Genomic DNA, 13,095 nt, shown 5'->3' on the forward strand with positions numbered 1-13,095 from the left:
CCACTGCCCCATGTCAGCTTGTGCCTGTCAATGGAGTCACAAACTGCCAACTTCCTGAGATCCTCTCCTGCCTGGGGATGAGTAGGTATCTGGTGTCTGGCAGTCCCCTGATGCCAGTTATCTGGGGCATTTCTTCCTCAATCAGCTGATGAAATGTGGTAGTGATGTGCACACCAGCAGTTTCTCTTGACCATCATGTAGCTACTGAGTGGTCAGTAACACAGCTGGTTGAAGGGTCTAGAGGAAACTTTCTCTGAGGTACCCTCATGCCCTTCCTCAGAGGTTGAAGAGGGAAAATAGTGCGGGGCTGCCCTCTTGACTCTGGTCACCATGGTCATGCCGCTCATAGCTGCAGGAGACTGAAGAGAGAATGTGTTACAAACAAAGTGCAGATGTTGTGGCACATTAAGGATACATTAGCAGTTGAGGTAATGGCAGAGTAGCTCACCGATGGACAACGCCTCTTATCTCGTCATAGAAACATAAATGTTTCTGCATCTCCACATGACCGGTCCCGGTTCTCGCTGACAAGGGCCAAGATCCTCTCCTCATACAGAATGATGATCTGACTGTCAGCACCAAACCACCAACTCTGGCTGTCTTGGTCCTATTCTGAGCCATTTTTGTCTTGAATGAGCCAAAGTGAGAGATTGGATGAGGTTACAATTGGGTGTCACAGCTGGTGCAGGTGAGGGTACATTAGTGAGGCGTCCTGAGTGAATGAGTAGAAAGCACTGAAGTCAAGCAGGGGTTGGCAGTGGAGATGGTTGAGGGAAATGTGGCAAGGGAACAGTATGAGCGTCAGTGGAAGTGAATGTGAGGGAGTGGGGAAAAGATGGTGGAATTTACCCTGGTGGAGTAGAAAAGGTCAGCAACCTTGTTCCTACATGACTGGGAGTTCCTCCAGACAGTTGAAATTATGGTAGATATTGTAACTTTGGATCAGACTGGCTGGATCTGGTGTTGTGGCTTCTTTTACATCCTCTGCACTATGACGTTATTGGACCTCAGGATCCTGTCCCCTGTTAACAGAGCATTAATTTCCCCTTGTCTGCCATGTGCAGGGCAAAAATTTCGAAGAGTACCTCCATTCTGCCAACATTTGACAGGATATGGTGCCAGACTCAGGAATCCTGGGGTAATCAAGCAGTGGTGACTGCTTGCACCTATGGCAAGTGGGGGCATCGGGTTAGTATTGGATGATAAGGGCATCATAAGGAGGTGATACACAGCTGATGAGGTGAGCTAGGAATGGTAGCGTGAGAAAATTCATTAGGCTTCATGCAGAGAAACCCTAGTTGAAACTCAACGTAATTGATCTTTGCCAATTTCTGGTAAAATTCAGCCCCAATGTTTCCAAGACATGTCTCCTGGTGCTTCAAATAACCAAAGTAGAGAACAGTTCAGGAAACCAGCTGATTTCCAATCTTAAATTCACAATGAGTATTTTAACTGCTAGTTGTGATCATTTCCCATGCAGCACCAATTCAAATGATGAGCAAAAGTGTTTGGTGACTGAACATGCCGAAGTTACAAATTTCAGGTGAATTCCTAAACTACGGAGGGCTAATATTTGTTTCAAGTAAAATTTTTTTTCATGAATGTGGGCACCACTAGCAAGGCTAACATTTATTATGATCCCTAATTGAATTGAATTAATTGAATTAGCTTTATTGTCACATATACTTCCATGAGTACAGAGAAAAGTTTACAAATCACCATTTACTGTGCCATCTAATGTACAAAACTACCTAGGTACGGATTTTTGAGTACAAATTCTGAGGAAAGAATATTAGAAAAATAAAGAAATAAGAGTTCACGATAACAGTCCTTCCATGATAATATAACAAAGAAAAAGAGATAATTAAAGGAAAAGAATTTAGGACAAAGTCCACTTACTCCATACTAAAGGAGCCAAATCCCTTTGGAATCCTGGGCTGGACCCAACACGGTGCTGAAGAAAATGCCTTTGAACAGGTGATTGTAAGTCACATTCTTGAATTACTGTAGTCCTTTAGGCTGTACGGTCGCGTACAATGCCCTCATGAGGGGAGTTCAGGGATTTTGACCCAGCAACAGTGAAGGAATGGCTGGATCGTTCCAAGTCAGGATGATGCGTGGCTTGGAAGGAAACTTGCAAATGGTAGACGATAGAAGTTGCAAGTTTGGAAGGTAGTCACAAATGGAAGGTCAGGCTAGAAAAAGAAATAAAAAGCTAAACAAAAGCAAAGGTTAAGGAAAGAGGAGAAAGCATATAATTCATACATAGAGAAAAATTGAGGCATAGTGAGGGGAAAAGAATTGAAAAATGATAAGGAAATGAACAGCTGTTCTCAGAAAATGTACAGCAGATGTAATTTATCCTCGTTTTCCACAAATGCAATGTCATGGGACATTAGGTTAGCTGGAAAATGCTTTTTTCCTCAACTGCGCCCCAGATTTGTGAGGACAATAGTTGGCAGCATGGATGCTCCTGAACATTAATGCTTCAGTGAAATTAACTGATTCAATATCAGCACATTATTGTCACAGTTCACAAGGAAATAATTTGCAAGTGTTCAGCAGAAAACTGCTTGATGACCAAATAACAATATATTTTACCACTAATATGGTAAAATGCCTTAAAGGTCTTTACAGGAGTGCTGTCAGACAAAATTTGTCACTCAGCCTTGTAGAAAAAGAGGATATATGGCATTTAGTCAGAAGAGTAGGGTTTAAGGACTGTCTTAAAGGATGAAAGATAGGGAGTGAGGCAGGGAGATTAGGAAACAAATTCCAGAGGTAGCTGAAAGCCAGCAACACAATACCTTTGGGATATGCAAGAGATCATAGAATACATATTATGCAATAATTAGTGTTTCCTGCAACAAAATCTGAGAAATGTCTTTTGATAACATTATTGGTATAGTATGTGTTCGTACTGAAACTTAGCAAGTAAGGATTTTTTTTGTGCTTTTTGTGGATACTTGAGGGCAAATACATCTGGAACATGAAGACCTGAAATTTCCCAATATTGGAATGATTCCCAACTTTGCAAATCCAAACCGGGACAGAATGTCCTGAGATTGCAGGTTTTAGTTCTAAAGGGGCTGACTTTTATAGTGCAGAGGTTTCCTGGTGCAGGATTGACTGCACCAGCACTCTATCTTAACCATAATAAAGAAACAAAAGGCAACTTTCTAGATCTCACCCCTCACAGCTCAACTCACCCATCCATACTCCTTCCATGCCAATCCATGCCACTGCATGTCCCCCCCATGGACTCTACATGGTCTATCATCCCTTCCATGACAACCTATGACCATCTACCCACTCCCATTACTTGTAATTTCCTCATACTAATGTACCCCCTCTGTTGCTCTTACACCAACCATGCCAACTAACCCAGTATCCAACATGGACAGACCTCAAGTCACATGCTGGGATCAAACAAAATTCTTGAAGTTGCCATTGATAAATTCACTTTTGATCAACACACATCCACTACATTTAAATTCATTTAGTCCCGGATAAAAATAAGCATTGAAATTTACAGTCCTACTTCAAAAGGCTTATCGTGACTTGAAGCAGCCAAACAGACAATGAACTGACAGGCAACCAATCGTGGTCATTAAAGTGTAAAATCAGTCACTCAGCACTGATCCTGTATTTGTGACCTGAGACTTATCCAAGAGACAGAGTGAAAAGCAAGCACTGATATTTCTTAACAGTACAGACAATCTTTTCAAATATTCAAAAGAGATCGAAATGCATTTCCACTTTGACAGCTCCTTTTGACAACTCCAATGAGTTTATGCATTTTTTTCATATTTATGTCTCCATTGAAGAATCCCAAAAGGAACACCCTGACATTTTCTGAAGGTATCCCAGGGTCATATCCAAAAGGATATGCCACCTCTCTAAAGAACTCCAGCACCTTTAGACCTTCTCCTACTAGGTCTGAAGTGCACAATCATGTTCTGAACAAATCAGTAGCAAAAATCAGACCTTCCTGGGGCAGCTACCTCTATGAGCCACGGATGTACAATTTTGAACCTGGCCTGATTTTCCCTACCTCCGCTCACACCAGCCCACCAAATGAAAATGGTAGATGCGGGATTCTGGATTCAGGTCCTTGCTACCATTGTCATAATTATAGAAACTCTCTCTGTCTTTAAAAAAAACTAAATCAAACTGATTATAGGCTGGATTTTGACCTGGTAGATGAGAAATCGCTGCAGAAAGAATCTGGAAGTCAGAGGTTTACATCTCACTGTGGAATTGGAGCTCCATGGCGTGTACATGACATCCCTGACCAGTACCCCTCCCAGAAATCAGCCATATAACAGTCTGACATCCAGCTGGGTGGGGAACCAAGTGTTGAAAGTTACAGGACCTGGTGAGTCAGTGGTGAGATTTGTAGAAAATCTCAGGAGTGGGAAGGGATTCGTTCTTGGAGATGGGGCTGATACTAGAAGGAGAGCCATAGTAGGTGGAAATGTGAGAACGTCAGGGTAACAGTAGGGGTGGGAGGAGGAGGTTGTCAGAAGCCTGGGAGTGCAGTTGGGAGCATGGTGGAAGAGGTGTTCAGGAGTGCCTTGAGATGATGCGGGTGTGTCTGAGGTATGGCGTGGAAGTACTGTTGAAAACCTGCTGAGGAGAGCTTAGGTATTGCATGGAATCAGAGGACCCTGGAAGGGATGTGATCACCATCTCTGGGGTGAAGTATGGGCACGGTTAGGAGTCACATGGAGAGGGTCAAGTGTGGTGGCCAATCACAGGAGTTCCTCACACAGGTACACTGAATTCAGAGGCTCACACTTTCTCGATCCACCAGATCCTTACTGGCAGCCTCAGCAAAACCATCTCCCATCTGTTAATTTCAAAAATCTTAATGACAGAATGGCTTACGGTTCATTGTCATATTTAAAGTGCCAACCAGCAAGCTTTGGAGTAGGTTGATCACCCATAACTTCTGTCTCTGTTCAATGGATTGGGTCAACGAACTGATTTTTAAGATTTTAACCATTCCCTCTCTCCCTCCTCATTTGGTTATAACTCTCCTCTCTACATCAGGATTAAAAATTGAAGTATGTTTTCAGTCACCCATCACACACCTTTATTGTACAATTGGATACATTTCAAACAAATCTACCACCCTTCCTTCAAGCAGTTTCTAAAATCCTACCCCTCCTCTGTTCTAACATTCCTGTTGGGGACCATTTTACAGTCCCTTAGACATTTTGCTGGCAGTAGCACACCCCTGCCACCTGAGGAAGCCATAGCTTGGAGTATCATTGGAATCTGTGGGTTAGTAACCCAAAGAGGGAGGCTGTGGGCAGGGAACATAACCTCAGCAACCCTCACTATCACCCTGCAGGGGTTTCCCTTCTGTCTCCCACCATCAAACGCTCACCCGCACTAATCTTTCTACCAACTCTTTGTGTCTTGTTCAAACTCACCTAGTCAGCTCCTAAGTTGTCCTGCCTGCATCAGTAGTGCATCCCTTCTCCCAGGCAATATCCAGAGCTGCTGCATCTCTGATCATCCTTCAACAACTGGTTAACCTACTGTCAATTAAGGCAACCCTGTGGCAAATTGTCAAAATGGCCAACAAGTGTGGGCAATAGATACACGTTTTATCATTACAATGGGTTGCTAATGATTTATTATGTTAAAGGTACTAAGTAATTTTAAGGTGTTGCTAATATATTTTGAATTGACATTGAGCAATGGGGAGAAAGCAGGATGATGAGACTGGTTATCCATTATTAGATGGATTGGCCATGGTAAATTGCCCATGGTGTCGAAGGATGTGCAGGCTAGGTTTAGCCATGGTACATGCAGGGTTACAGGAATAGGGTAGAGCTGTGGTTCTGGTTGGGATGGTCTTCAGAGAGTCTTTAGGAGAAAATGGGCCAAATGGCCTGCTTCCGCACCATTGGGATTTTATGATTGATTCATGTTGCTGGGGAGACAATGGAGTATTGGGATGAATTTACAGGTTGACGCAGTGAGACCAGAGCAGAGGCAGCACAATTAAATTGAGACTGATGCAGGGTCATAAGGAGAGAGTGGGTCAGTGAAATTCATTTTAGATTTCAGTAACATTGAGCTGAAACTGACACACTGGGTCAAATGGCTTCCTGATGTGCTGAAAGATCCCTCAGACCTGAAGAAATTTCTGTTCCCAAATACTTTCTTTATCATTATGCTGCATGCCAGTACTATTTTGCATGGCTATCTTACCAACTTTCTGTCTCTGCATGGCAGTAAGATTATAGCAACTGATTTTAAAAGATGTGCCTATTTAGATTTGATTTCCGTGGTGATGTAGTGTACTGTTTGTCTATAGTGTCTGAACCTGTGGTAGTCAAGTGTGGTATTCAGATTCCTGTGGTATGTTGGTAACAATCCTTGGCATCAATTTCCAAAATGAATTGAGGAAAATCGAGCTGTAAAATCCCATTCATGAAAATGGGGATTTCTGTCAGTGATATTTCTTTCAATGTTCGCTTAAAGATATCAGTTGTCCAGTTGTTCAGAGCGTAAAGGGAGCTGCCAAATTATAGATTAAAACAGGACTGAAATAATGCCATTGTACTGCTGTGCGCAATTTTAAAATGTTCTTTACATTTTTTAAATTTGCCCAGCAGGGGTAAAGGTTTTCAATTGCCACTCTTGTTAATGATGTGTTTTTCTCAAAATGCCCATGTTGTATTTTTGTGAGTGTCTATTTCTTATGGTCCCATCATTGTTTTTTGAAACAGTCCTCATATCTCCGTCCATTTTTTTTTAATGGTTAAATTCAGATATAAATAATTCAAATTCTGCAGCAACTTGACTCCAAATTCCAAATTTGTCCAAAATTCATTCCTAGCTGAGGAGACGAATGTTAAAAAAAAAGTACCAAGTTTTTAAACGTTCAGAAATAACAATATAACGAGCACACATATGCTTCAACTTGAAGAAATGCACAAATAGACATGATATTTGGCCAATATTGAAGCGTTTTGTGCTTGTTACTTGTTAATATGGCATCTACTGATGCCTAAGGTAATTTAATTTTAATAGTAGCGATTCAATGCATTAAAAGCAGCAAAAGTTCTGAAACTAAGTGAAACTAGACATGCAGTTAGGCAATATTAAGAAAGGAAGCTTGCATATGAGAAGGTTTTAGGCTATTGCTTGCTTTGCACAGCACAAACCTGAGTAAACTGGATTCAAAATAAAAATAAGATTTTTGTCTCAGGTTTCCAAGTGCATATTGGCATCAAGTGATGTTTGCCAATAATTTTCCAACAATTTTGCCAATAATTTTCTTGACTGCTCTGTGTCCTCACTTTGGACCCACACTTGTCCAGTTGGTGCAGCATTTAATGCCACACCACAGAGGCCCAGCAACGTCTCCAATATAGACCCGTTCCCCAGGCAGGGTCTTCCATTGGCTAGCTTGGGAGGCAAGAGGCGCACAGCTCCAGGTTTGAGAGACCTGCAGGTGTAATCTCGGCCAATGGTTTCTTTGGCTGTAAGTTTGGAGGGTGAGTAGGCAAAACAAAAGTGTCCATTCTGATCTTCTACTGCTCGATTTCCATTAGACCATTCAGACTGAGCTAGGATATTTGTACAAGCCCACAACAACATTATTAAGGTGATTTTGCATTTGATTTCTAATAAATGTTGCTACAGAAGATAGAGAGAGGGGTTTGGGAATGTCCCCTTACACTTTATTACCACAGCAATACTGGGCCTGTACCTATTTAGCCAAATGATCAGACTACCATTGCCCCTAAAGAATTTACAGTCATTAGAATGGAGGTGTTAAGGGCATAGACTTGGTGTTATGTTTTTCATTTCCGTAGCTATTGTACTTTGGGAATAGGTGTTTTCTGGCAGGCAAAGGCATGCAAAATTGACCCAAGTATAATGACACAATCCAATAAGACATAGCATAGCATTTGTTGCTATTCCCTCATTCATTCATGTGGACTCAGCCCAATGGCAGGTCCTTGGCTTGTTGTCTGCCACTGTTTCATCCTGAGTTATTTCCTTGGTAATTTTTCATGGTGATGACTTGCCATTGCCTTCCACTCTGAAGGGGCAGGGCAAAGAGAAAGGTCGCAAGTCTACCCCAGCTACAGTGGAATCAAACCCCTTTCCATTGGCATCCAACTAGCCAACTGAGCTAAATAGCCCCCATTTTCCAACTTATTAACAATATTTAAATACTTCAATGCCTCATTTTGTAGTTCACATTGCTTGAATTGTACTGTACAATAGAATAATTCCAAGTACAATATTCATTCGATGTACGGTTTCTCTCTAATTTAATCAAGAGATGTTATTACCTGATATTAATCAAATGAAAGTTCATGTCACTTCATTTGAGTTATATGGTACACTTGTGATTGCATTTTGTTTGTGCCAATCAGGGCTTCTAGAACTTACCACTGCTCAGCTCATTACATCTGAATTTCATCATGAGGTGAGTTTTCTTTTGCTTTATACATATATTAAAACAAATAACATTTTTGAAAGTTACAACAGGTGGCAAGTTCAGTTGATTGTGGTAAAGAGCTTAAGTCATGGAACATGCTGCCTGCTGTCCTTTAATTTAGAGTTATTTTGCAAACATACAATTCGCCTGATAATGACTTGCACAGATCAGATTTTATTTAATGAAGATCAGACACAATATGCGGGTGAACACTTCAGCTGTCGGACCTTAATCTAAACTTTCAATTTTGATTTCCAGCATTGCATTCTTGCTTTTATTCTGTCTCTACAGCAGTATATCTAAGATAAAGTTCAACATTCAGAATTCAGCTCGATCACTTTTGGGTGTTCAGCTCCCTCCCAGTTAATAGCCCAGGCTCAATTGACAACTTACTTGGCGATTTTCGAATGGTAATCACTGATGGCTCTGAAATCCCAGCACAGAGAGAGGGTTTTCAGCCTACCATGCCCATGTCAGTGCCAACTCCACATCAGGACTACCCACTCGCATTCCATTTCCTTGCTCCTTCCCCATAGCCATTATTATTTCTTCAATCCCCTCTTAAATGTCACAATTATTTCAGCTGAAACCATCACAGCAGTGTTGCATTCCATATTCTCGTAAATCTTTGTATGGCATAGGAATAATCACTCTATTAATTAAACAAAATGTAACATGCTCGTTGCATATAATAAATAGATTGAATAATAGGAGTCTGAGTTGGGTTGAGCAATGGAATTAAATTAGTTCTTATTTTATATCAATTCTGTGAAGATCTCAGGGCCTTCAGGGCCAGTTTTCCAATGATTTGTGCTCAGTGAGGTCATCAGCTACAGATTTTGTTCTATAGCATTATTTGAGTCAAAGCTAGAGGGCAAATGTGACTCACAGTATCCCCGGTCCACTCCTGGAATAGTGTGCATGGTATCCCGTGCTGGACAGAATATTCTCATAAGCCTTTACGTGCCCAAATCTTCCCAGATTGTGATATCACACAGCTTTCCTGGCTGATTTGACGTACGTGTTGCCAAAGTGAACCTCTCAAATTCTGACAAATTTCCACGATTGCCAAGTTTATTGAAATACTGTGGATTTTTTTTTGTTTCGGTGAATGGGGAAATGTCATGTTGAATCACTTGATTTGGTATGGAACCATGCTGTACCCTCACCGGAAGGGCAGATGAATACATGACCTGTCAATATAAGGAAAGCCTGCAGTATGGTGCTGGTTGTTATTATTGTGCATGTCGGCCAACAACATAACAGAGAGAACAGAGGTACAGAAGTGGGAAAATCTGTGCAAAGGGAGAAAGGGGTAGTAGCAGGGAAGAAGCATCTAGAATGCATTTGCTAGTAAGTGGGCTGCACATGAATGCCTAAATCCTTGCAATAGTTTCCTTTCACCAGCATTGCGATAGGACACGCACTGCTCCCAATTCATCTGCTACCTCCCATTGCAGTATCCTCTTCGTTGAAATCCTACAGGAAAGCCATCACCAAAAGTCCGGTCATGACAGTTAGTCAAGCAAGAAGTCGAGTTATATGAGCAAAAAGGAACCATTCAGCTTCAGGTATTCGCTGAATGTCTGTCTTTCAGATGCCTTCTCCTGATTTACTGCTTCTATACAATGCTACTCAAGTAGCTACTCAAAGAGTTCAAACAGCACGACTGATGGAATTCTGTTGACTTTCACCAAGACAGATTGCAGCTGGTCTTGCAAAACCCTCTTGAGTAGCTTTGCCCCTTCTGCATCACCTTGGCATGGAGGTCAGCAGCCTGGGCTGCCGGGCTGGCAGTCAAGAACAGCGACACTGGCAGTGTGGCTAATGATAAGACACAGATGTTGTCACCTTTGGAGAGGACAATGTGTTTGTGAACAACTGTGTTGCTGCCACTTAGTTATGGGGTATCTTCTCCTGCAAAGGGAGAGGTTGAACGCGAGTAACTGTGGTGTACTGATCATTGTGACCTGACAGTCACAACTAAACTGCTGGACGTCTGTAGATGCAGAAGGAGCTATGTTTTTGGCTGGCATGACCGGATGGTGTATGAGGCTGAGAGAGACTACCTGAATGTAAGGCAAGAGTTCTGGCTAAGGAGTGCAAATAGACAAGTAATGGTACTTTGGGGCATTGAACAGAGAAGCAATTCTTTGTTCATTCACCAATTATGCAAACTGCTTGCCTCATGGGAGCCGGTGTGGGCAGGTCATAAATCAGAACTCCTGTGCCCAAAAGCAAGTACAGATTGATTTTTCAGCCCTTATTTTCCATGTGGCCCAATAGGTAGTGATAGAGCTCCACGTTGTGCCTATTTATGCTGCACTGTGTTCCTACGTCTTCCTCCCAGCAGGCAAGCTATCTGTGCTTGCAATATTTAAACAAAATTTTGGGGCATTTGCAGCACTTGGGTATTGTTCTCCTGTTTTGTGCCAGTCAAGCACCCATTTGATATCGTACCCAAAAGAAATAGTTCTAAAGATTTCTCTCTGATTGGATTCAGTAAACCTACAAGTATAAATTTTACTCTGGTAAAGGGCTTTAGTCGATCCTGGTGTCAGATATTATTGTCATTTAGCCATCCAGCCATGTACTGAGATTGTCAAAGAGATTTCCCTTCTGTAACTAGTATTTTTAAATAGGAGCTATGGAAATAGACTAGAGATAAGGTACATGAGAGGCATGCATAGAGGTATATAAGATCTAAACGGAATGCTATCGAGAGCATTACTTCACAGCTAACAGAAAAGATAACAGAGATAAATGTTTACAAAAGGAATGTTCTTACAATGACTGATTGATATCTAGAATTGTACACACAGCAGCGTAGGAGAGAAAGAATCACTGGCACTGTTAGAGGTACCTTGGATTTCTCTGCAAAATTAAATAGATGAGCTAAGTAGTTTCCCTCTACTATATTTATCTTTTTGCGGTGATTACCTACAATGCAGAAAAAAATGTCTTTGTGCGCTTTTGACAAGAATACCCCCTCATTTCTGCACAGTGAGAACATCCATTCCATAAAATAGAATATCAATAAATATGGCCTGATGAAAAGTAAAGCTAAGTGTGGAATTCTTTTATGCAATATTGTAACAGAATAATGACATAATAAATGAGGTTAGAAATTTGATTAAATAATGAACTAAGGATTCTTTTAAACATATTAACCAGTTTGTTAAGAAAGTACACAAAGGAATTTATGTTTTTAATATATATTTAAAGTGAAATTTAGAAGCAGTGAAAAGCCAATTTGTGACTTTTTGTTGCTTTTAGTGCTGACAGAATCAAAATAATCAGCCCTATTGTTCTGTTAACTGCATTTCTGTATATAACAGGAGATTAATATTAAACAGACTTGACTTTTCTGAAGGGTGCAGCTGTGGGTCTATTGCAGTCATATTTAAAATTTAAATAATATAAATGGCATGAGCGAAAAAAAAACTACATTGCAGCTCTGCCTACCAACTCACTGTCTTCGGAGCTTAACCCATTGGAATTCTGAGCTCAAATAATTGGCATATGGGTGTTGAGAAGTCATGCCACCAGAGCACTGCTTTTGGTAGAGACAGAAATATGGAATGATGCTACTCCCCATGTGGCAGAGCTAATTGAAGACGAAAGTTAAAAACAGGTGTATGCTTCTTTCAAAGAAATCACTGTGCAACCCACCAACGTAAGGTTTACCCATTTGATGGGTTCCACTTGTGCCACTGTAAAGTATTTAATGTCTATTTTTTGCCAGTGTGTTGGTGGCATTGGAGACTGGAGTGTTGAATCTTGGTGGCTCATATGGAGAAAAATAGCAAAATAGACTTGATGGATCAAAGCCTGTTTGTATGTTGTTTCTCGTGGGTATTGTGTATGATGCATGGTACTACTGCTGCAAACAGACAGTCCCTTTATTTCAGCACTTTAATAATGCCAGTTAACCATCCTGGTATTCTTCAGTTTTCAGGTCAGATTTATGGCCTCCAGTAGTTACCTGCACTTACAATAGGGATGTAAAATATAACAGTTTCATTTAAAGGAGAAAGGATGTTTAAGGCCAGACTTGAACGGACACTTTGTAAGTGTTTCTGATCCACCGTGTTGGTGAAAAACAAATCCTAACATTTCTGAGACTGCAGGAGAAGAGAAGGTGATGGAAAGATCAGAGATTCTCAAAATCATGAGTAAATAAGACAGAATACATAAATACAAATGCTTCCTGGTGGCAGAAGGGTTGGTGACCAGAACAAAATTCTTATAACTTAATTGACTGCATAGTAGGAAAGAAAATGGGGGAGGAAGATGATGCAGCAAATTGGTATGAACTAGCATGCACTTCTTGAATATGTGGCAGAGATTGATTCAATAATAACTTTCTCAATGGACTCAGATAAATGCTTGCAAAGTAAAATGTTGCTGAGCAATATGATAAGAGCTAGAGTGTACAAATAATTAGATCAGAGAGCCTATACAAAGACAATGGCATAAATAACTCATAATTCCATGATGCTACATTAAAATAGGTCCTACAAATTGTGACAATGTTTCCCTATGGGAATCTGCTGTATTTATGTTTTCTGCAGGGAGAAGAGGAGGAGTGGATGGCTGCCATGCAGGTAAGATTGATC

This window comes from Rhincodon typus, chromosome 18, assembly GCF_021869965.1.
Source record: "Rhincodon typus isolate 14 chromosome 18, sRhiTyp1.1, whole genome shotgun sequence".
NCBI lineage: Eukaryota > Metazoa > Chordata > Chondrichthyes > Orectolobiformes > Rhincodontidae > Rhincodon > Rhincodon typus.